The 25,641-nt window shown below is 47.9% G+C and overlaps 1 non-coding gene across 1 annotated transcript; it reads left to right on the top strand.

Moving 5' to 3' along the window:
* Positions 1-23,993: 23,993 nt before the first annotated feature.
* LOC129735093 (small nucleolar RNA SNORD45) lies at positions 23,994-24,078 on the top strand. Its single transcript, XR_008730558.1, has one exon. It is a non-coding gene; the product is annotated as a small nucleolar RNA SNORD45 (small nucleolar RNA).
* Positions 24,079-25,641: the final 1,563 nt, after the last annotated feature.

Genomic DNA, 25,641 nt, shown 5'->3' with positions numbered 1-25,641 from the left:
TGATGTTGTAAACTGAAGGAGGGTGGCTATCCTCATTTCCCACTCTTACTATTAATCCTACTCCTCTGTCCTTGTCGAGATACTATTTCCACCTTCGCCCTGCTGATCTCCCACCTTCCAGGGCCGATGTCGCCCATGCAGCCGCCCCTGCCAGGCACCACTGCCTGCACCTGCCTGTGGCTCCTGCTGCTCTCCGCAGACCTCACCTTGCCCCCTGCGGAACAGTGGGGCTTGCTGGGCTTCTTTGCCTCTGCTCTGTTTTCTTCTGCCTGAGCTCTAACCGTGGAATTGTTCCTTGCTTTGTGCTTAAGGTTAAGAAGCTGAACTAGTTCCCCAGGTGTTCCTTATTGAAAATGTCCCAAACCCAAAAGTAGTTAAGTATTTATATGCCCCTTGTTACTCCTGAAAGCGAAAGGAAAACACACTTTCCCTACCGTTGTCCCTGTTTGACATTTGCCATAGCAAAATTTACAGAGGAGTTTGGTGTATGGCCCATTTGTGCATCATATTTTTAATTTGGAAACACAAGAAACCCAAAGCCTCATTGCCATGAAAAAGTAATGCTCAAATCTGTAAGAATATAAACTATACTTTATAAAACAAGCTCTGCTTTTCTCTCACAGCTCCCATCTCAGGTTGCTTTCACTTGGTCCTTAGTGATAAAATGGCACCATAAACTTGTTTTATGTCCTGCTCTGTAGTAAAGCACAGTGTAGTAGGTGGCAGACACAAGAAATTTATATTCTTAGTCACTTCACTGTGAAAGGTATTGATCACAAATGAGCGGTAGCCTCAACATGTCAAATTTATAAACAGCAGAGAAAATGGAGACGGACCAAAGTAAAGGTATGAAGAAAAGTTCAGTCTTTACCAGCCCCTGATGACTGATGGTGTGATTTGCCTCTGAGTGGTGGAAGGGAGTCAGAGAGGGTCTTAGACTTTCTCTTGTGCTATCCTCCTGCAGATGGCTGGGCTCGGGGCTGGTGGGTGTGCACGTGTTCTTCGCAGAACTCTGCAAGGGAATGCTGAGATGTGGTGCTAGAAGACATGAAGCTCGGTGCACGGCAAATGCTGTGTCTGCAGCTCACTGCTTGCAAGTCCCGATGCAGACGGAAGTGGAAGGGTGAATGATGCACCTGATACTGCAACTGTGACTAGCTGTGGCTTTGGAAAGAGCAGAAAACTAGTCATGCAGTAAGTGTGCCTGAAGCTTTGATCTCCCTATAAAATTATCACTTTTCTCCACTATTGAAATAGACGTACCACATATGCATTAAGCCAAATGGAAGAGAGCATTAGTTTTTGGACTGTCACTGTCTTTAAGCACCAGCAAGAAAAGAGGAGTTTGTTTTCCTGCTTCAGATACTACAGATTCTGTGGGACGTTGACATTTTCTTACAAGCCGTCTGTGAACTTACTCAAGAGAAGGGCAAGCTAATGAGGCAAACATTGTTTGCCTTAAGTGTCTGTTTCTCCTGTGTGTCCGGGGGCTGTGACACAGTCCTGCAGACTAAAATGCAACCCCCAACAAACACTAACGATAAAAAAGGAAAGCAAACAGAAAAATACCTTACCGTCTCAGAGATTTGCTTTTCCTTGCTCTTTCTTCTTACTTCCTTGGTGTTTTCCACATGAAATCCCGTGGCTTGACTGTCACATCACGGGCAAACAAGCAGGGCCGGTCTTTCACGTTCCTGCACTCAGCATGGTCCCCAAAGCTATTTTGATGAGAGTTGTGGGTGGGCGAGAGGGGTGGGCTGAGCTTGGGTGGCCGCTCTGGCTTCCAGATGAAGCTGGATCTCCCTGGTACAAGAGGCAGTCGGCGGCTGCAGAGCCTGGACAACTGACAGACCACCCTAAGCCCCTAACCAGAGAGCTCCAGCCATGGGAGGGATAATAACAGACATCCAGTTGCCTCCCTCTGGAAAACTAAAGGAAGAGGAAAGGCTAGCGCAAAGTTTCTGGAGGTCATAATCCAAGAGCTCTGGGGCATTCTGCGGTCAGTGGGAAGAATTAGTGGCTGCAGAAAAAAAGGATCAATGCAGAGGTCAAGAGTAATGTGGAGAGCTACACACACGGAGGGGAGAGGAGGGAGGGCAGACAGCCTGGAACGTGCCTGGGTCGCAGATGAGCATGAACCAGGTTTTGGTTCGGCCTTGTGGACATCAAGAAAATGATGTGTCCCTGTTGTATCCTGCACAGCGTGTTGTCGGTTTTGTGCGTTGCCTGTGCTGCACCTCTCTGGCCCTGGCTGAGTTAGTGCACAGGCAGAGACCCCCTCTCCTGTCTGGCACGCCACATCCAGCACAGCCCGGACACAGCCTGCCTGCTTCTGGTTCTGCAGAAGCTCGTCTCTTGCCTGTGTGAGACCCTCTTGGGAAAGCTGGCCACCAGAAAAGGCCGTTTCCTAACCTGGAGAAGAAGCTGATAGAGCAGGGCCCTGCAGGTAACTTCAGTCAGCTTTGCATAGTCCTACTCAGCTTCTCCTCCAGCCCAGGATGAGGATGCACAGCAAGGTAAAGAGAGAGAACACAGAGCTCAGAACAGATAGGATGGGCTACCTATGTAGCTGTTTGTGCCTTAATGGCATTTGCCACCGTGCAGGTGGCTGGAGAACCCAGATAGTGTGTAAGGCACCTTCTGACCTTCTTTAGTGCTGTGCGTGTCAGCTCAGCCACATGCACACAGTCATGCTTGCAGAAGGGGCAGGTTGATATCCAACACAGAAGTACTGTGTAGTATCATTCTGTGCAAAGCCCAGGGTGTGCATGGATGAAATACTGGTATTTTGCCATTCTGGTATGTATCTTAGTGACATAGTTCTGCACAGTTGCAAACAGAATTATAAAACGGGTTTCTTTCTACCTTTTCCTTTTTTTTTTTTTTTTTTTTCCCCTAAAGGTGTGAAGAAAGAAGTACAAAAAGGTCAGGATGCTAACAGGCCTGTTGTCTCATCCCCTAAGAGATCAGCGGTAACAACCACCAGGCTCCGTTCACCAGGTAATTATGAACCAAAACCCACTGCTCAGGGAAGATTTAAACTTGTTGACTTTGCATCTCTTGTCAACACACTAAACGGAGACCTGCTATTAAGTGAGGACTGATTGTGTCCAAGGTTCATTAAGCTGGCTCTGAGTACAGCAGGCTTTATCATACCAACGCATGAGCTGAACAGACTTTTGTTTTCTTTGTTACAACCGCGAAGTCATCTCTCCGTCAAAACAAAGAGTTGTTGCTATTACATCTTTAAGGTCACAGGAACATTTATGTTTATCATTACAATTTTCTTATCTAACAAGAGAACAGATAGGTATAGTGAAATAAAAGACACCTCAGCTACCTGGAATGAGAGTATACTGTATATTGCCTGGGATCTACTCTTACTGTTTGCAGAGGCGCTGAATTTCCTGGGCTGTTTCTGTGCATGACTGGAAAAGGGGTTATCTATAGAAATAACCTTCGGAGTGCTATTGGGGCATTGTCAGCTTAGCCCTCAACATTGCGTACAAACACATGGTTTTAGCATTTCTGAAGAATACCTTTGCTTATTTACTAAAATGAAGGGATTTTCTTTCTATTTTTGTTTCCTAAGTGTACATCAACAGATGTATAAGGTACCTAAAGGCTTTTCTAAGGCTGGCCTTTGGCTGATAACGCTTCTGAAATGCGTGGGCATGGTCCCAATGATTTCTTTGTGCTTGCAGTTTATCTCCTGTTCTGTTGCCTCATTTTTTAGACTCTACTTAAATACTTCAAATGTCATCTCTACAGCTATATGACGCTTGAGTTGTTATTATTATGGGGGGCAGAACCCCATGTTTCTTCATTTGATGGTAAAGTAAAAAAAATGTAGAACAGCTCTTTGGCTTCTAGAACATTCATCAAGAGTCTCTTCATGTTTACTAAACTCAAACTCTTCTTCCTCCTTCACACCCAAGAAAATCCAGAAAATGGGAGGTTAAATTTAATCTTCCCAGGCACCGATAGGATTCAGAATTCTCCTCACGAAGCTACTAGGGTAAAAACATGAACTTACTGCTGTCTTCTGAATCATACAATTTTTAGGCTGTTTTGCAACTGGTGAGATCACCAAGAGAGATCCAAAGAAAAATTTGTTGTGCAGAGTGCCTGACCAGCAGCTCACCAGCATTTATAACGGTGGGACTCCAGTTTAAGCACCAGAACTGATTGTGGTGGTAGCGGCATGTTACAGAACAGCTGATTTGCTTCCACTAGAACTGGAAAGCAAAATGAAACATAGGCATGTTTGTACTGCGTATTTCTGTTGTCCTAAGGAGGCCTGCATTTCCACAGGTCACTTAATGGTTTTCAAGGCTGAAATTTTTGGCATATCCAATTCGTAAGTCCTCAAATGTTGCTTCATTGTCATGACAGGTTGAGTAAGTGCCCTCTCTCCCACTGCACAGACTGATTTAGGATTTCTTAAGCTTGGTTGTCTGAGATTATGGCAACCTAAAATTGTTTATCACTGTAAGGATCAAATAGGAAGGTAAACCTCATCTTTATTTTTGAGAGTAGCCTTTAGCATTCTATGAAATGACAACAGCAATAACAGAAATAACAAGCAGACAATGTTTTCACCTATTTAACAATTCCAAAAAACAATCAAAGCAGCCATTAAACAGGACAAGGCGTGAGTGTAGCTGGGGCTAAGGGGCAGCCCTTACTCATGGACTGTGTTAATTGTGAGTATATACTTGTCATGTCCCCTAGTTCAAACAAAAGTAGATAAAAAAGACCTGGGAGTTTTGAAGTGGATCAAAGGGGTTCGGTGATTGTTTCAGCATACACGAGGTCTCCCCCCTGGTCCCACCATCAGCAAAAAGGACATTCAGGATCAGGGCCAGCATCATTAATACATACCCTGTTTTGTGCAGAGCAACAGAAGGGAGACACGAAAGGCAGAGTAAGCTTAGTAAGCTGCTTTTCAGACCCAAATGAACTGAGAAGTTCAGATTCATCCCTGAGGAGAATAGCACAATTTCATTTGCAAGGACAGCTTATAACACTGACGAGGACAACACAGAGATGTGTGCTTCAAGTGTTCCAGTGAACAGGAAAGCTAGAAAGATATAAGACAAAGCAACCTGATGGGTTTCTGTTTTCATTAAAACTGGACTGATTTCAAGAGCTTCCCTTTACACTTCTGCCTATGCCTTTTGTTGTAACATCACCATGCTGCCTCAACAACCCAAGATTTTTACACTAGAAAGACAGATATTTGTGGCCGTTGCTCCTATGAATCTCTTATTTTGTGATAATACCTACTGCCTACTGCCCAGCTAAGAGCCCCTTTACATGAATGGAAGAATCTGTAAGAAAATAGCATTCCTGAACAAAAAGGCATACAGGCTTTAACTGACATGAAAATGGATAGAGGGCAATGGCTGTGCTGGTTGAACTCTCTTAATGACAGAAAGTCCTCTCTCTCTCATCCCGTATTGTAGTATTTAGGACTTGCAACATCGTAAAGTAAGTTTTGACATGTTGGGAAACCTGGTATTCCTCCTTACAAATGCCAGTCATGGGCACAAATTGTGTCAAAGGCTGTTTTGCACTCGTGGCTCTCTGCGGTTGCAGCACGAGATACTTGGGGTCATGAGGGATCATCTCTGGAGCTAGTTCCCTGTAAGCTTCGCCTGGAGCCAGGACACAGTCCAGCAAATTGGAAGACATGCTCCCAGTGGCTCCACGCAAGTCAGGGATCTAAAAAAGTAGGAATATGCTCCTGGTGTATTGTTCTGGAAAAGCTATGCTGCTTCCCTGCCTGATGTAGTAAAATTGCCCTAAGGGTCTGTTTGCACACCCAGGCCACAGTCTTAAAAATCTAAAATATCTCAAGCACATCTAACAAAATTACCTCTGGAGCAATGCTCGGCTTCGTAAATTGGTTCTAACTCATACCATTAGATGCATCTCTGTGGAAAGATTCTTCTGGGTTTTGGGAAAGGGGTAGGTAGTATCCACAGTGGAAGACTGTCCCCTGTTACCTTCATTGCTGACAACTAGTTGGAGACATTGTTCCTGTGTTGTTTTGCAGGAACTGCGTGCTACAAGACTGTAAGACCACAAAATACTCTTTTTTTTTTTTCTTCCTTTTCTTTTTTCCCAGATTCTTCCGTACCCAACCCTTGCTGCCAGCACAGCAGTGTTCGTTTTTCATCTATCCAGACCAATGTCCTCCATTTCTAGTAACGCATGGGAACAAGGTGTCTGGCTGTTTTCTGCCTCTTTCTTACTGACTCCAGCTCCTCGGCTAAAAGCTTGATACTAGTGGGAGGAGCTCAAGAAGTGAACCAGGAATTCCTGGCCAGTATTCAGGAATGAGCTAGAAAGCAACAACTGAGGAGACACAAGGGTAGCAACAAGAATCATTAAATCAAAGGTGTTGCCCCAGCCTGATGTTTGCAGAGAGTTCTCAGGAAGCTGAGAAGATAAAGACAAAACAGATGGTCCAAGCAGTGGCTTGAGCAACCTGGCACTACCAGAACACTGCCCTTTCTTGCTTCATCCTCCCGAGTATCTCCAGAGAAAGGAGTAGCTGACCCAGGCAGGATATGACCTTAAATTAGGATAAAGGCCTCACTTCCCCAAAGTGGCTTATCATGAGCGAGCTTTAGTTCCTGAGCCATTCACGTGAATATGACACCGTGTTTGAGCCGATATCCTGAACACAAGCTACTCCCGTGGTTCCACATCTTTATACAGGATCAGACTTGCTTCAAGCCAACCTGGAGCACGTCAGAGGAGCCAGAGTCGGTCGGGGCCCATTTCTGCGGGCAAACCGTACAGCGCTGCTGCTGTGACCGACGGTGCAGAGAGAGCAGCCATGCAGGGTCAGTGGTGTAACGGTCAGCACCGTGTGGCACCTGGTGGCATTTCTGTACAGATCTGTTTTGTGCTGCAACTTTAGAAGTGTTACAAAGGGCAGAGCAAGGGGGACTGGCAAGGTAGACTGCAGTATTGCTGAGAAAAAGAAGTCGCGAATCCCAATAGCAAGCAACCCATGCTGTGTTTGCATTCAGGGAAGGACAACTCCAGTCCCACATTGTCCTATTTGGAGGCAAAAGGAAATCTACAAAGGTCATCTGGGACCTCTGTCAAGTCACCAGACTTGGGGTTGAGGTGGCCAAAGAAATCATGTGTAGAGTGTAGACATCATCCTACTGTTTCCCACATCCACAACAGGATAAGCTGAATCTCAGTCTGGACGTGCCCGTTTCTCTCACCGTTATCCAAGGGAGTCCAGCATCATGCATCAAGATGCAGACCTCTGTTGTTGTCGATGTCTAACATAGGTGAGAGGGAACCTTCCTCTAACAACCTCAGTTCTCAGTAAGACGTTCTTAGGAGAGCTCTCCTCGGCTCATAGCAGACCTTCAGGCTCAGAGCCTGCGGTGAGATGACTGTTACGAAGGTTTGAGCTTTGGCCCCTACAGAAACATATTGCGCTGTGCTCTTGCTTTTTTTGAAAGTCATTACAGATCTGTGTGAATGCTACAGACCTTTTTTTCTTTTATAGGGCTGAGTCCCAAGGGCCTTAAAAACACAGGAAGGTCATATCCATACATATAAAGGGACCCTGATGGTCTTTTCTTCTCTCCTTTGTAGGACATCCCAAGCAAAGGCCAACCACCCCAAAGAGGGGATTCTCCCCCAAACCGGGAGAGAGTCGAGATGCTGAAAAGCAGTTCATTCAGAGACTGAAGGAAGAGTGTGATGAGCAGTCCCAGCAATTAAGCAATATTCAAGGTGACCTTAAAAGGGCCAGCTGTGGCTTTGATGCCTTTGCTATAACAACACAGCACTTTTTCAGGCAGGTAGGTGCGATGAGTATTTTCTACCATTGGTAAGATACTTTGCCTTTACACCAGCCACTTGCCCAGATTTATTCCACAGTTGTTGAAACTTTGCTCTTGGGAGAAAAGCATGTAATTTCTTTGCAACAGTTATTATGATGAGGGAATCGTAATTTGATGCCATGTATTTGAAAATCAAGGTTCAGGAACTTGGAAGAGGAAGAATTGTGACTGAAGTATTTCTCATGGAGGGGTTTCAGGATGTTTTTAGGAGTAAAGCAGATGCACAAACTTAGAAGTACAAGTCCCTGACTGCTACAGCTGGAATGGAAAGTATAGCTGAGATCTTGATACTTGTGACCAAATGCAAAAACAATCCATGCATTTAGTCAACCAAAGGTGTTGGATGAAGGAAGAGATTTGCTTTCTCACAGTGCTTACCTACTCCTGCTGTTCACCACAGATCAGTCAGTGTCCCTGTTACAGAGGTGCCAGTTCCTGAAGACGTTAGAATAACATTATCTCAGCATTTAGATTACATTCAGCAGGTATAAAGAACATTAAAGGAAATGTTGCCACTAATTAGAGAAGCTTATTTATTCACTAAACCTGAGACAAAATGAGCAAATTTTAAGACAACCCTGAAGGACTTGTAGGTAGTGCTTGTTTCAAAAGCCATTTACTGATCTGGGAAATCTGGCTGGGCTCTGAGGTCCAGACCTGGTTCACCTGATGCCCATGTATTTTGTACCGTCCTGGGTTAACCTGGTGTTCCAAGTACTTTGTAAAACAGGCAGACAGTCACCAGCAGTAGGACCCAAGGTCTGGAGAATATCCCTGATTGCCTGTTTGGCTACTTCTGGAAGAGGTAAGAGTAAACTTTCAGTGTTAACTAGGATGAAAGAAACCAACAAAACCCAAAGCACAGATTCAAACAGTCTTTACAACTTCTGAAATACTTGGTTCAGTTATTCTTTTTTATATTAGTGGGAAAAGTTACCTTTGAACAAATAACCACAGTTCACACTTTTCCCTAAGCAGGAGCTGATCTTGCTAGGGGGAGCTTCAGTGAACTTAAAAAAAGGGAAATTTTTAATACGTACTGAGTATTTTAAATACCTTCTCAAGGGGTTTTCCCCATCCATTTTTCTATAGTCTTGACACTTTTGGGCTTGATGGGCATTTGTAAAGGGCTTTTTTTTTTTTCCTTTTGTTTTTTTTTTTTTTTTCATTCGAGCTGACTGCGGAGTGTCCTTGATTAAAGCAGAGGGAAACAAAAAAGGGAAGGGCAGTGTATGCTGAGCTTTGTCTGTGTGTTTTCCACTGGGGAGAGATTTTTCATCTCATGCCTCATTCACAACTTGCTGAAGGAATTCTGGAAGCTTGGGCATACCTCCTGTGTCTCCTCTGGATACGTTTTCAGTGAGAACGGCTGCTGCAGCTGAGCTTTCAGATGACTCTCATCCAGTTGGCGCATGTTAGATCTGTCCTGAGAATGCCTACTGAACTGAACACCTCAGGGGACTTTATTTAACAGAGTCCTCTCCAAGTCCTGCCGGGCGTAGCTGTGCCTCGTGTTTCCAGCTCCCCTGCACCATCAGGCCGGCTGGGGGTTTGCAGTGATACTCCTCTGAATGCCCGGGGCTCTTGCAGGTGAAAAAGAATATACTTCTGGAATTTAAGCACCTTCAGGCTTGGGCAGGATTAGGTGTAGATTTTTTCCAGATCCACTGCTGGGCTCGTTTACCTGTGTTCAGCCTGAGCGTCAGTTTCTTCTGGGCTTGCCTGGTCGCCCTGGAGATATATATATATGTGCACATCATCATTCAGTGCAGTGCCAGACACCTGTATCTTGCCGCTCGCTGCTGGGAGCCATGTAACACGGACCCCTCCCAGGCAAAGAGACCCCCGGCTTCCCCGGGTGGTGAGCTGCACAGTCAGCATGAGCCCAGCAGTTACCCATTAGTCACTTAGGTGTGGTACCTACATTAGGAGTATGGTTGCTTTAGGCTCCATCTTTAGGGAATGGAGGCAGGTGAGCACTTCCAGGAGACCGTTTTCAGCACCAAAGATCTGAATTTCTGCTTGAGGTACTTGCCTGTACTGTGGCCTCCAGGGATGCCTAAAGCTGCTGCACTTTTAAATTCAATGCTGAAGTTGAGAGCCTACATGTGATGGGATGATCTGGGAGTATTCAAGCAATCGTGTAACTGGGCAGTCTGTTCTCCTGCAACGTAGACACAGGCTTCCAAGTTTTGGAGTCATTCAAAAATACAATCTGTAGACATTTTCTGGGATGGCATTATTGTTTGAAAGCTTGAGCAAAATTGCATTGGCTGGCTTTGAGTTAGGGCAGCATGAAAAAAGAAACTTTCCCCATTATAAAAGTAATACTTATGTTTGTTCCCGAGAAGCCTGCAGGCAGAATGTTGAGGTCTGAGTAGAACTGCAGTTTGGCAAGGGAATAATACTCATTCAGGAAAAAGGTGGGGCCTTATTCCAGAGAAGTTTGAGCTTGAGTTGTCCAACTGGCAGTTCTGCTCTGCTTAGCAGAGGACCCAACCCTACTTTGGTGCTAGGGAGCCTCCTTGGGCTGATAACCAGCCATAGCCTAATTTTACTCTGTGTGTCTCTCTCTCCTTACACCACATCAAAATAATGCCCAAAACAGGCTTTTATGTGAACTGGAGTTGAATTCTGTTAGAAAATGTGCTCCAGGCAGTGAGGACTGGGCTGAGTCTTAAAAGCAACCCAAGGGCCAGTGTTTTGCACACAGGTGGGAGCCTCCCTGTGCCCGTGGCTCTCTTGTCTTGCTCACACTGTTTCTGTTCTCTCTCCAAAGCTGGGGAAAGCACCAATGCAAGTGGTCCAACAGACGTGTTTAGCTGAAGAAAGAGCGTGTCAATACGTAGTAAACAGTGTTGGCCCACACTCAGGGTTTCTTTGAGTGCTTTCTAATTGTAAGCACCTGCTGTAGCAACCTTAAGGCGGCATGACCATTTTCTTTGGGTTTCGTTGGATTTGTTCAATTGCTGCTCCAGACCACTGCTGAACATCATCATGAAATCATCTCTTTTTCTCCGTTGTAATAGGCAAGAGTCATTAAATAGGCATCAAGGAGTTCACAGCATGTAGTGGTACTTAGCACAGACCCATTAAATGCAGCTAAACCAATTTTCTGCCTTGGTGAAGAGCCTAGGCAGTCAAAGCAAGCGATGGCTGAGGCAGCGGACAAAAAAAAAATTGAAGCAGTGGTTCTGACTTACACGTTTAGCTAATTATGAAAAGTAATGATTGCAGTGCATGTGGACAGCATGGCTTTTAATTATTATTTAATTAGCAGATGGATTAGTGAAGACCCTCAGATATGCACACATGACTCCTATTGACTTTGGGAACCACTTTAAACTTCTCCTGAAGGGGAGCAGATGGAGTTTGCCCCTAACGTCGGATGTTCATCATGTCGATACAACCCTTGTGCTGTGAGGCACCAAACTGCACCAAGGCCCTGGAAACTGGACTGATGCCTTTCTGCCAGTCCAGCATGCCCAGGCAGCTGGACTGTTGGAGCCCCGCTCATAAGTTCTGCCCCTGAAATTTCAAATGAGGACTCCAGAGCTGCAGGGCACGTGAGGGGAAGGGATCGTTTCTGAGCTGCAGACCCCAAGGGTGGGAGGAGGTAAGGGAAGGCGCTGTGCTGTGGTAGTCTGTCCCGTACTCTGCTGGGGCACGGAGGGGTTTCCAGACTTGCGGCACAGCCTTGTGCTGCACTTTCCATCACAGGGGAAAAACTGCTCTGGACAGGTCCTGGCATGTGGGCGCGAGCAGATCAGCTGGGAATGGGGGAACCACACAGATGTGCTGGACAAGAGCAGGTGCAGGAGGGGGCCTGGGAAGCAGGACCACAAATAACAATCAGTTAGTTGAAAGGAATGTGCTCGAGCTTGTGGGTCACAAGCCCTGGTGAAAGGGACATGAGAAATTTCTGAAGGGTATAGAAACAGGGACTAATCATCAAGTTGAGACTATACAAGGAATAAGGCAGTCAGTTTGTCAGCTTGCTCAAAGAGGTGGTGCAAGAGCTGCAGACATTGTTGTCTTTATTGCTGAATTGCTAAATAGCTAGTGTGAGATCCTCGCAGGAGCTGCCACATAGTTATTGAATAAGCAAGTTTTTGAACCGATCAGAATTAGATGTAACAATTGCTTGTGTGTATATAATCATGATATTCGGCTAGTTAAAGTGACGTCTGCTTGCATCAAGCTGCATCCCGTCTCTCAGCTGTGGCAAGCAGGGACAGCACTGCAGTACCTGACAGCATCCCAACAGTTTGTGTCTACCAACACTGGGAAAGACCTGTCACCAGTAACCCGTGTGTGTGTTTGTCTCCACACCGGAGTGTGAGTTACTTTTGGGTGGGTATACAAGGCACATCTTCCAGACAAGTAAACAACATAGCGGTGTCCTGGAAAATCTGGGATGGACAAGAGAAACCTTTTCCCCCATTCAAATAACTGAGATATGTGTGTGCTTTTGTGTATTCTTCAAAGCAAGGTTTCTGCCTGTGAAGTGTCATGTCACTACCTTGTTCAAATGCTAATGACCTCTTGTGTAAGAGGCAGAACTGGTTGCACTAGTTCCAAGTCACTTGGGCTTCCCACCATTGCCTCCAAAACAGTAATTTGGGATAACATTTCAAGTGCTCTTCTCAGGCTGGGCTGACAATGGTTTATTTCCACAGCTGCCTCTGAAAGTTAGTTTAGGAGAAATATATGTATTGTTTGTGCCTGGTGGTGGCACAGTGGTAAGAAGCCAGCACTCATCAGAAAGACTGACCTTCTGGCTTTCAGGGGTACTACTTTCCCAGCATTTGCAAAATATATTAGAATTTAGACCAAGAATAGCTGTTAGGAAAGTGCCGCTCCACTTCTCCCTCATCATTATTACCATCAATGGGCCCGATTTCCTGTATGGAGCAAGTTCGGTCTTTTCTTTGCTCCTCCTGGAGACCAGAGCAGTGAGAACAACTCAACCTTTTCATTCTGTATCCTGGAAGAAATCCATGTTGGATTCACCAAGCCCTGACAGTTTTGGGATATGAATCAAAAACATTTTATTGCAAGACAAACAAAACACTTGGTTTACTTGGGAGCAAAAAATTAGAAAGAAACTTTGTCATCATTTAGGGCTTTCTAAACTGCATTTCATGTAGAAACGCACAAGATTTGGTGCTGGGGACAACTAGTTATGGTAAAACAGTGCAGTAAGAATTGAGAGGTGCTCCTTTCCTTGCAAGCATTGCAGTGAAGGCTCTATAATGCAGCTGCTCTGGGACTCAGGGACACTCATTCATGCTCGATCTGCCCAAGGAGTGGGTCAGGGTTTGTAAACTGAAGGAAGGTGCCTTCTGCGGGTGCCCTGCTTATTTGCTGTGGGTGCTAGATGACAGGCAGTGAGAAGATAAGGTGCTGTAGAATAGAAACCTTAAAGCAGCTGAATATCTTTCCCCTCCTCATGCTCTTGAATGATGAATGATGTACTGCTTATCTATAGGATGATGTACCTATGTTTATCTAAAAGCTGGGAAACATGCAAGGACCCTTATTGCTAACATGAGGGATGTACTAAAAATGACTGAAAAATCCCCTCGGTGTGGGTGACTTTGGTGGAGGGATCCCCCATGCACCCAGCGCTGGCAAATAAAGATAACCTCCTCCGCTCACTCGAATATTGGTGGCTGATTCTTTAAATCAATTTGGCGACCCAGGTGGGACCTCCTCTGCTCGGCTGCGGGACCCATTGAGAGCGAGCGGGGACTCCCTAGGGTACCCCCGGGGATTTTCCCGGAGGGGCTCCTCGTCTCATCTGGATCACCGCAGGAGCAGACAAGGACTCCATCTTGCGGAGCAAAGGTACTATCTTTATTCAAATATTATATTAATTGTAAATATTATATTAATATTATATTTTGAACAGTACTGTTTTGGATATTTCTGTTCTGGGACTGGTCCATCTGTAAAGCTGTCCGTAAGACATAAGATCATTGCATGCTTATGCAGGATGGCGTATGCCGGGTAGCTAGCACCGCAGGTATACATCTGATTCTGTTCTGGTATTTGTTCCGGTATTAAGGTAATATCGGAACTCTGATTCTGTTCTGGTATTTGTTCTGATATTGAGGTAATATCGGAACTCTAATTCTGTTTTGGTTGGAAGACTGACACGTTTGATGATTTGAAGTCAATCTGTGTATATAGGATTAATAATTATAGGGTTACTAATAATATTTGTTATACTCATTTTATGCTGGAAATGTGAGAACATTTCTGTATTAGGTATATTATGAATGTTGACATGTGGTTATTGTCTTGAACATCCGAGGGGTGAGTGTAAACCTCTATATGTTTTAAAGCGCATATAGTGTAAAGAATTAGTGAGTATATGGTGGGAGTTGCTGCTTAAAGACAAAATTTGTCTCTGAGCAGTTACTCTGTGCTGTTTTGGCATCGATTTTGCGAGCCAGCCAGGAGAGCTCTCCACCAGTGCTGGAATCCAGGGGCCTGGGGACCCTCAGGGCCCCCGACTGCATCTTCTGTCGGCAAGACTCCCCTGCCTCTCGGCTTCTCACACAGGTGGACAAGGACTTCTGCACAACATAAAAGGTATTTATATTTATTCTTTGTTTTGAATATTTGATTGTCTTAAGATTTGTTTTTACCCCATAAGACAAAAGACAGGGTGCCGTCTTGCAGGGTTGAGAAGAAGGGACGCCTTCTGAAAAGGGTAATAGCCCTATTTGATTATCTTAAGCTTTGGGAAGCTAAAAACTTCCTTTAGGTTGTCTTAAGATTTGAGGAATTCCTAGAATATAACAACTGAAATAGCGCTCTGTGTCTTGTTTGTTCTATGTATTGTCTTGTTACATGTTCAAAATTGGAGTTATGAAATGTATGTTGAAAAAAAAAATATTCTGGTAATTCTAGGCAAATAGCTGAAAACTTAACACTCTGCTTAAGGCCAGAAAAAAATGAGAATCTGTTTTTTGGCAATTGTTCATTGAAATGCGTACTTTGTGTGATAACGTAAACTGTCAGCATTCCTAGAGTTGTATGTAAGTGCACGGTACCGTGTAGCATACTGCCTGTGTGACTGAGGGCTGCCCAGAGAGTGTGGCGTGTGTGAGAGACGTGGTGTCACTGCAAAGCGACTGGGGAGTCCCGATCTGTGTGTCTGTGTTCCCCGCGAGGGGCCGGCCAGAGATGGACGGAGCGATTGCAAAATCAGTTTATGAAGTGTTGGAATGCATAATTAGACATTATAGCGGGAGACTGTGGACAAAACATTAGAACTAACATCATTGGAAAAAGCACGAACTAGCCTCTGCCCTTAGTGTCGTAGGTGCTGTCTGTATACTCGAGCAAGAGGTTGCAAGTGTCTAAGATATATTATCTCCTTGCAAAAAAACCCCAATAATAATAAGAAGAAGAAAAATAATGAGACCAAGAAATAAGGCTAAATAGAGGTCTGGAACAGTGGTGTGTGTTCTGAGATAAGTATGGTACCTCCAGTAATAACTAACACATTGTAGAAAAATGCCAGACTTATTAGGACGATGGGGGGCAGACCGAGCCAAGAAATAAATACCAAAACACCCCTGGGATGTATTTTGAAGCATTGGAAAGAATTTGGCAGAATTCCCAGTGGAAATTTGAACAAAAAGACATATTTAAAATATTGTCAGAATTGGTGGCCTTTGTATACATTAGGTGATGGTGAAAGATGGCCACTCGAAGGAAGTCTTATATTACAACACAATTTTACACCTTATGCTGTTTCTTCATAGAGAACAAAAGTGGAATTAACACCACCTGATCTTTGATTATGGCTCTAGAAAAGGATAAGGGAAAAACTGAGACCTAAACTAGAAAGATATTCTTGTTGAATTTTTTTTTTTGGGGGGTGGGGGGGGTGGGAAGAGAGAGAAGAGCTGAGGTTGTGGTTCCTTCTGTGGAGCAACCAGAATGAAGCACGTTGTAAGATAAAAACTTGCACTAACGTATGTAAGACCTAAAGCGGGGTGTGGAGAGTCAAAGACCCTGTGAAAGTGTTAAAGTATTGGGGTGAGTTTGTACAAACCCCCATACCCCCTCGAAGGTGCATGCTGGACGCATGACAGGGTGTTTGCTGTTTGCCTGCGAAGGCGTGATACGTAAGAACACAGAGCAACAAGTAGCAGATTTGCATTCAGGGTAAGAAAGAGTTAAAACAGAAGTGCTGTAGCAGAGGCAGGCTTGTGTAACCTGCAGAGCAGGAAGAGCATCTCCTGCCCCGAATCCTTCTGATGGTGAGGAGGAGGGGGTTGCTGTTGCTGACGATTGAGCAGAAGGACCTGACAATGTCACCCCAATTGCTGCAGCATTTGCAGTACAACGGGACCGGTAACGGCCCCTCTAGGGCAGGCGGTGGGTCTGAGGAGAATAAAGGTGAGTCTTTGATGGGGAAATTTAGATGTTTGAAAGTTGGTTGGGAAAGACTTATCAGGATGATCTAATAGGACTAGATAAAGGTTCGAGTTGATTGTTATTAGGTAATTGTGATGTAGAAAAGTTGATAGAAGGAACAGGGAACCTGTACAGAAGGTAAGAGAAGAGCTGGGTCGTGCTGAACTGGTAGAGGAGATGAGGCAGAGACAGGAGGAATGTCAGGCAGAAGTGAAAAGTGAATCCCTCTCCTATGGGATCGGATCACTGTGCATATTGTAGGGAAAGTGGACACTGGAAGCGAGATTGCCCTAAGCTAAAGAACCAGCAAGGGGTTCTGGTGAAATAGGGACTAGGAAAAATGAGGTGGAATTTTTAGTGAATACAAACCCAACTTACTTGGTGTTAAACTTCAGTGAACAGAATTTGTTACAGTTGTGGGAGCTGCTGGCCACCAGGAAAACATCCTGAAACCTTTAAAGTACAAACTAAGAAAACAAGTAAGAATGCCAAATTCACCAAAATCTTTGTTGGGATGAGATTTATTAGAACATCTAGATGTTTAAAGAAGGAGAAATGAACCCAAAATTTAAAAATAATCAATTAATTGAAATCTTGAGCTTATCTTTATCCCTGAAGTAAAAGAAATCTTTAACCAGGTATATCCGGGAGTAAATTCCAGGTAAGGCAAGAAATGCTTTACCTGTTACAGTAAAAATGATAAGCAGGAGGCCTGCCTAGTTCAGGTAAAACAATATCCCTTGGTCAGCAGGGCTGTGGGGGATATTGGCATAAAAACTGAAATAAAACGCACTGTGTAGTAGTTCTACTACCAATGTAAATCTGTGTGTTTTACCACGACACAGACTTGTTACGGGATGCACAGATGAAACTGCATTGACAACGAAGTGCTGAATGATGAATGATGCACCACTTATCTATAGGATGATGTACCTATGTTTATCTAAAAGCTGGGAAACATGCAAGGACCCTTATTGCTAACATGAGGGATGTACTAATTGCAAAGTCCTTGGATCTGTCATCTTTAAAAAGGCTCTCTGGTCCTAAGTTCCTGTTGTTTATGAAAGGTGGCAAAGACAAGGACTTAAATCATGGTCACTAGTTTAGTGAGATGTGTAAATGAGTTCCTGGCATTGTAATGAATATGTAAACGATTTCCTGGAAAGTTAATGAATAGGTCTGAGTTGCTTGTATAAAGAGGGGACTGAAAAATCCCCTCGGTGTGGGTGACTTTGGTGGAGGGATCCCCCATGCACCCAGCGCTGGTGAATAAAGATAACCTCCTCCGCTCACTCGAATATTGGTGGCTGACTCTTTAAATCACTCTGGGTAATGTTATTGGCGGAGGCTACACAGGGCCTACAGGAAGATCATTTCATCCAGTCTCTCCACCGCCGTGCCAGGGTGCGTCCCTCATTTTCCACTGGCACAGCACCTCTTGGTGCTCAGCGCTCCGCTGCTGTGGCTGCAGAGCCAGATACTCACTGCACCGTGCACTTCGGGTCTGCCAGCAAAACCCACGGCTCACCTGGCCCAGGATCTAAGGGATGTTTGTAATTGCCCTGTGCCTCAGTGCCTAGCTGTTAGACAGGGATGCCAGGGAACTGCCCTCACATTAAGAGGCCACAGAGGAAAAAAATTGTTACTTCTGATGCACTCTGATGTCAGGGGTGAGATGAGAAAACAACAGCCTGCGAGGAAGATCAGCACTGCTGTCAGTGCAGAGGATAGCATGGGTGATAAATAAGGCCTTGGGCTACAGAATGCATTAAAAAGATCAGCAAATTCAGAAATGAGTACTGACATGCCTGTTCACCGGGCACAGTGGGGAGTGCTGTGCTCTACCTCGTGCTGTAGCTGTGTGACGGATCTGCCCCACGGAGGGGGCATCCACCCACCTGGGTACTGCACCGCTTCACTGTGCTGCTGCTGGGCTGTGGATGCAATTGCACACCCATCGAAGGGGCATGGGGGTGTGAACTGGCTGGAGTGGAGGTGATGATGGGGATACTGGGTATTGCGAGAAAACAGGGGAATTCCCCACTGAGGGCTCCTGAGGCGGGCACTGTGTGAGGTGGGAGTAGGACCAGGCAGTGCAGTATCCCACTCTCCATACATTTTAGCTGTGTGCTCCTGGGTAGCCCAGGTCCTGTGGCAGGATTTTGCTCTGTGATGTGGACTCACTTGCACAAGCTACTTCCTCACTGCAAACGGGGTGATTAGAGCCCCTCTGCCTCTGAGATGCACCCCTTCCCCCAGTATGGATTCTGGTAAAATATTTCCCATCTTCTAGCCTTTGTCTTAGCCCTTGTTTCTTCCATTCTTCATAACTGCTATTGTTATTTTTTTTTCACATGCACAGAAAGCATCGTAACGTAATACAAATCAATAATTCTAATACAATAATTATGATAACTACAACAAAGGGCTGCTTCAGCCACATAAAATGAGGTAGGCAAGAAGTAAACTTTTCCCAGAGGTCAGAAAATCCAAAGGAAGTGTCATCTAGGGATACTTGATGTAGTATTTTGGGGGTTATCCAAATTTGTTGCAAATCCGTTTCAATACGTTTTTCTTGGTTAACATAGACACAGCAAGTTTGATTAATAACCATACACAATCCTCTTTCTTTTGCTAAAAGTCTGTTCAGACCCGTTCAGTTTTGAAGTACTACATTTCTTAATGAAGAAACTTTGTTGGACTCCCTGTACAGCGTCCATGGTGAGTTTTTCCATTTGTTCTATTGTGGCAGAAATATTTATTATTGCTTTTTCTAACTCACCCCTAATGAAGGAAGATGCCGTCTCGCAAAACTATGGAATGCTGAGGGGCTTTTGGGTCATCAGGGGGTTATTAGTTCCTCATTTAACCAATTTCCATGGGGATCTCAAAACACCTGGTGGAGGATGCGAATGATTAAATATCCTGCCTTGGGGAACTGGTATCCTACCCCAGATTCACCTTGCCGTCAGTTAGGTAGTCTTTTCCTGGCCCTGCCATCTCCACATAACCACCATAATCCTTGATGTAAGCAGCTATAGGTCTGATTAGCGAGCATATCTAGATGCACTTTCCCACATTTCAGGGTAATACTATATTTTCCTTTTGTATTAGTTGGTGTTAGAATTGGCGGGCCACATACACTCCAATTCAGAGCAGTATAGTTTAAACTGAGCCATCCTGTCAGTGGAGCATTCATTCCCATCATTCCCTCTAATTATTGTAGAATTTCCTGATTTCTGTACTTCATATCAGGGTCCTGCCGTACTATCTGGAGATTTGTAACAACCAAATCCTGTATGATTAAATGGCCAGCTCCAATTTGCCTGTGATACCATTACACCATATAATGGAAATTCTCTACTACCTCTGGAAAATGCTGAACATACCCAGCAATCTGCCAGATTCAAAGCATTCGTTACATTATGGGTTAATTGTACAAACAGATTCTGGTCCCAAGAATGAGTTCCTATTGTACAGAACATTGTTAATATACAAACAATCAATGGTCTTTTTGTTGGATCCGAAGCCGCAGAGGTCTGGTAGGTGTTGATTTCCATTGTGACTTAGGGGCTGCCTTCGCTCTGGTGTGGCGGATCCAGGATGCTTGTTCCTTAACTCTGACTGCGGTATGGGATGTAAGCAGTATTTGGAAAGGACCTTCCCACTTCTGTTCCAGAGGTGAACCTGAAAGAGGTCTGACACATACATAATCTCCTGGCTCCATGTTATGCACAGGTCCATCAAGACCTGGAGCTCCAGTTCCTAAAACTACGTCTCGAAGCTGTTTCTGCATGCTTCTTCCATAATCAGTAAGTACTTCATTCTCAACTCGGGCTGACGCTCTGCTCCTGTTTGTATACTATAAGGTCTCCTATACAATATCTCAAAAGAACTTAGCCCTTCTTTAGCTCTGGGCTTGGTTCTAATTCTCAGGCGCGTCAGAGGCAATGACTGAGGTCAAGATAAACCAGCCTCCTGTCCAGGTTTTACAATTTGCGGCTTAATTAGGTGGTTCATTTTCCACTTGACAACTTGCTTGTGGATTATATGGGGTGTGTAACTGCCAGTCTATTCCTAAAAATTTAATAACTTGCAGAATGACTTTTTCAATGAAGTGTGGCCCCCAATCGGATGAGATTACTGCTGGAACCCCAAATCTCTGTACTCTTTCTTGTAATAGTACTTTGGTTACTTCTTTAGCTTTGTTGGTTCGGCAAGGGCATGCTTCGGGCCACCCTGAAAAGGCATCCTCAATACCTCCTGCATGACCAGCAGGTATTATATTAGGACCCCCCTTTTGGGGTCGGTGAGCCTGGATTGCGATGACGGTGCCACCTTGTCCCGCGGCCCCACGGGGATTTCAGGAGTTCACCTGGCTCCCGGCTCCCCCTTCAGCTCAGCTGCCCCCTGCCCCGCACCCGCCCCGCACCCGCCCCAGCCCCTCCGCACCCCGCTGGGGTCTCCTTCATGTGCCCACATGCCGGGGGGGTCCGTGCCCTGGGGAGCCCGTCCCGGCGCGGGCACGGAGGGGAGCGTCGCAGAGCCCCCCGGAACGGCGAGCGCGGCTCGGGGAACGCCGGCCGAGGCGTCCCGGGGCAGGGGGGGCGCGGGGGCCCCCATCCCCGCAGCGGGCTCGCTCCCGGGGCTCGCTCCCCGTGCCCCGAGTAACCCCCCGGCGCCGGGCGAGGGGCTGCGAGGAGCCCGGGGGAGGGGTCGGGCCAGGGCCCCTTTCCCCGCGGGGCTCCGGCTGAGGGCCGGGGCGGGGGGACCCCGGGGCGGGCAGCGGGGCCGGCGGCGGCGGCCCCTCCCTGTAGCGGGGCGGCTGCCGGCGGCGGGGCCGGGGCGGGGAGCGGAGCGGCCGCTGAGCGCCGCCGGGCCGCGGCCGCGCCGGGGCAGGTGAGCGGGGGCCGGGGCGGCGAGCGGCGGGCGCGGGGGAGAGCGCCGGGGGGGCGGCGGGGCCCGGGCCGGGGCGGGGAGCGGGGCCGGAGCCGCGCTGGGGGGCGCGGGGGCTGCGCGGGGGGGGCCGGGGGCTGCGCTGCCGGGGGGCGGCCGCGCTGTGCCGGGAGCGCCGGGCGGTGCCGGCTGCCGGCACTGGGCTGCGGCCGCGCTGCCCGGGCCGTGCCGGGGGCTGGCGGCGCTGCGGGCCGGAGCGGCGGGGCCCGGGCTGCCGGCGCGGCGCGGGGGGCGCTTTGCTGCGGGGGGCGAGCCCGGCGGGGGGTTGCGGGGGCGCAGGGGAGGCGAGCGGACCCCTGCGGGGGGCGTGGGGGTGTCTCCTGCCGCCGGCCGCCTCGGGGGGCGGCACGGGGGACTCCAGCCGACCGCGAGCCGGGTGCGGGAGCCCCGGAGGGTCCGGGGGCTGAGGGGGGGGAGGGCGGGGAAGCAGGAGGCCGCCCCCCCGGGCGCCGGCGCCTCCCCAGCTCGCCAGACCCCCGAGCCTGCCGCGGCCCCGCTCGCCCCGCGCCGCTGCCCCCGCTGCAGCACCTCCCCCGCAGCCGGGCCCCAGCCCCAGGTGCCCCCGGCGCTGCCGTGGCGGCGGCCAGCCGGCCCCCCGCTGCCGCTCGGGAAGGGCCTGCGGCAGGAGCGGCTCCGGGCGGGGCCGAGCGGCGCCGGTCACGGCCCCCCTGCGCTTCTGTCCCTCTGCCGGGGGCCGCGCCGCCTCGGGCTGGCGGGGGTTGTCCCTGCCCGGCCTCGCCCCCCGCGGCGCGGGGTGCGGGAGGGCAGCGGGCGCACGGCCCGTGTGGGCAGGAGCCGGGCCGGCCGGGGCGAGGCGAAGGAGAAGGAACCCGAGGGCAGGCGGGCAGCAGCTGCCTCCTGCCTGCGGGCACAGAGGGCCTGGCCCTGCGGTGGGGGGGGACCAGCCCCGCAGCAGCCGGGTGCCAGCGTGCACAGCGGGGTCCGTGTGTCACCCGCGGGGTCCGTGTGTCACCCACAGCCTGGGGCGGCCCCCGGTGCGCGAGGGAGCGACGCGCCGTGGTCCGGGAGGCCGCGTCTTGCGAGGAACAGCTGTGAGGACACCCGGGGGTTACCGGGGGTGGGGGGAGCCGAGCGGCCGGCGTTCTGCGGGAGGGAGGGAGGGAGAGGAGAGGGGGAAAGGCGCGTCTGAACTGGCACATTTTCGCAGCGGTACCAAAGCGAGAGCTGTGGTGAGTCCTGGTCCGTGGGATCCTGTCTCCCCTCTTGTGTGCCCCAGGCGCCCCCTGCCCCTCCTCTGCCCCCCCCTCCCCTTCCCCTGTGCCCGCTGTGATTTTGTGTGGGGGTGACCCGGGCTGGACCGAAGCTGCTCTTACCGCTCCCCCTCCTCCGCTGGACAGGGGGGACAGAATATAACAAAAAGCTCACGAGTGGGCACAAGGATGGGGAGGGTCACTCCGCCATTACCTCCGTGGGCGAAACAGACTGAACCTGGGGAAATCAGCGCGATTGATTAGCAGTCAAGTCAGAGCAGGAGAACGTGCCGGAAAAGCAAATCTTCAGAACACCTTCCCTCCAGCCCCCATTTCTACGGGGCTTAACTTTACTGCCGATTTCCCTGTCTCCTCCCCGCAGGGGGATGGGGAACGGCAGCTGCGGTCAGTTGATCACACAGTTGTTTCTTCTTCTTTCTCCTCCTTTTCCTCCTCCTCCCCAACCTTGCCATACAAACCCATCGTGTTTTGATTCCCTGTAGCTCTCCATCCTATTCTTCTGTCCGCTCCCTCTTCCCTTCTGTCTTTCTCTCTCATTCTGCTGCTCCCTTCTCTTTTACTCTCTCTGCTTGTGTCCCACTCCCCTCTCATTCTCCCCTTTTCCTTCATCCTCCGCCTCTGTCCTGCAGCCCAGGGCTGGTTTTCCCTTTACATCTCTGTCCTCATCTGTATCCCCGTCTCTTCTTAGGTTTTCTTCTTCTCTTCCCCCGCCCCGCCCCCCCCCCCCCCCCCCCCCCCCCCGCCTTTCCCTAACGCCTCTGGTCTGTTCCCTGACGTTCTTTTCCTCCTTGCACCTGTACGTGCCACTCGGGGTCCAGGGAGTTGTCTGGAGGTGGGGAGCACCTCAGGAAAGTCTGTGTCCAAAGAGGCACTTACTACTGTGGAATTCCTGACTCCCCCCAGGCATGGGAATCTCCCAAGCCAACACCACAACTGACCTTTTCTTGGTGTTTTTTAAAGGTGATGCCATGAAAGGATGGGGTAAGAAAACCTGATGCCCTAAGCGTGTCATTTCCAGAGAAACATGTTGCTTATATGCCTTCATCTGGGAGGAGGACAGGTGAGTACATTGTGTTGACTTGTTTCAGCACAGCTGTGCTTTTATTAAGAGGAATGACCTTCTTTTTCTTGTTAAGAGTTAGGGGTTGCTTTTTCTGAGAATTCTGCCCGTCTGTTCAACAATCGCTGATGTGTTGCGTGCTTTTCCCTCGAGGAAAAGGACCCTGTCTCAGTCTTATTTATTCACCATTGCTCGCTCTGTTGTAGAAAAAATTTCTCACCATAAGGCTCCAGTGCTTCCAAACGGCAGGTTGGTGGTCTGCATAATGTATCTGTAGTCCCGTCTCAAGGAATGCGTTAACGGTGTTACGAATTATAAATTTGTAAAAAATTAAAAAGTAAAAAATTAAAAGCTTCCTGCCGTAGGAAGACAGTGTGTTGGGTTTGAAACCTTTGGGTAGGACAGAAGGAGGTTGCCACCCTGGGTCAGTGGTGAGTGCTGGCATGTATCGTCTGATCTAGAGCTGATGTCTGTCACCACTTTAGCTCTAGAATTACTCTGAGACGCAGGGAACTCCAGTTCCCTTCAGCTGCAGCCTTGGAGCTTTTCCAAGCAGTGGGATGAAATTCCTGTCACAAGCTGTAACCCAGCTTAAGGAGAAGGGGGCACAGTTTGAGTTTTCTTCCACGTAGGCATCTGGGAGGTACAGTTCTGAGCTTGATACTGCTACTAGGAGATGCTTTCAAGTGAACTGAGTGTGGCTCTGGCGACCCAAAGCTGGACAGGGTTGGCAAATGGTGATGTAGAGTTTTGGTGGTAAACTTGACCAGCCTGTCTTAATGAGCAGGCATGTTCTTTGTTTGCAAGCACTGTTTAGTCCCGCCTAGGCATCCCGCAAGTTTGAAGGGCCGTGGTCACATCATCCCTTGGTCACACACAATGAACAGTTGCCTGTGCTTTTTAAGGAGCATGCTTGGTTATATTTTCTCTGTTTGGCTTTGCATTTGGGAAATAATGTAACAGTTACAGCTCAACTGAAGGAGCACGATACCTGACGTGGCAGAGAAGGAGGTGTGTTTTACTAATTTTTTGGTGTGCATCAGTTTGACCCCAAAATGACATTGTGTCAAAGCTTGTGGCCAGGTTCCGCTGTAGATGTTGACTTGGGGTATGAGTGGCTCCAGGTGTGCTTTAGGAGAGCTCTGTTGGTGTAGATGTGCTGAGCAATTGCTCTGCTGTGTGTGCAGCTGTTCTGGTTTGGCTTGCAGGTGTGAGCATGCAAAAGAAAACTCGCAAGTGTGGTCAGCCTTGCTGTAAAGTCAGAACGGTTTCTACTGCTGAGAGCCTCCTGAACATTTCAGGCTGGCCAAGCGTTGTGCCCCGGTGTTTCTGAAAGTCCACAGCTCTGCAGTTCTCTAGGAGGGTGATGCCAAAACGGCACAGAGTAACTGCTCAGAGATGAATTTTGTCTTTAAGCAGCAAAGGTATTTATTTCGTGCAATGCTGGGGAGCTAGCCAGTTCGCACCAGACAAACTAGCCCCAAAGTTTTCAGTGAAAAGTCAGGTAATTTATACAGTTTTCACGAGAGGGTTACAACATCTTTACATACATATTCATTTGATTTTGACATCTAATCATCATATTCATAATAGATGGGGTTTAGGCGGAGCTTGAAGTGGAGTCTTCTAGAATTGTCTTTTGGGGAGACTTTTGGGTGGTCGTTCCGTTCTTTGGCTGGAGCTTGCAAAGCTCCTGACTCATGGCCTTCTCATCTCCTTCAAATGCCACCTTATCTTTATTTATGACTGCTAGGATTGCTCAGAGTACATTTCTCCTGTCTCTTACTTCAGTAGCATCAGCAGAACAGAACAGGCCGTGCCGTCTCTGTTATATCTCAACATAAACAGAGCATCCCCCAGAGCATGGTACCAAACTCATCCCGAATAATCTTTCAAGACCTTGCTCTGTTTCATTCCCCCTTTTTCTTAGGACTTGGGAAGTCTTTTGTCAAGTTCTGAAGGACAAAGGGTTTTGGTAGACATGCATCATTGATCACATTATTTGTGTTCTTCTGACTATGATACTTAGTTTATACCACAGACAGACGTTTAAGAGAGATAACAGGATCAT

The sequence above is a fragment of the Falco cherrug genome, unplaced genomic scaffold (genome assembly GCF_023634085.1).
Source record: "Falco cherrug isolate bFalChe1 unplaced genomic scaffold, bFalChe1.pri scaffold_31, whole genome shotgun sequence".
In the NCBI taxonomy this organism is placed as follows: Eukaryota; Metazoa; Chordata; class Aves; order Falconiformes; family Falconidae; genus Falco; species Falco cherrug.
The sequence above is the reverse complement of the archived record's forward strand: the minus strand, read 5'-3'. Positions and strand labels throughout refer to the sequence as shown.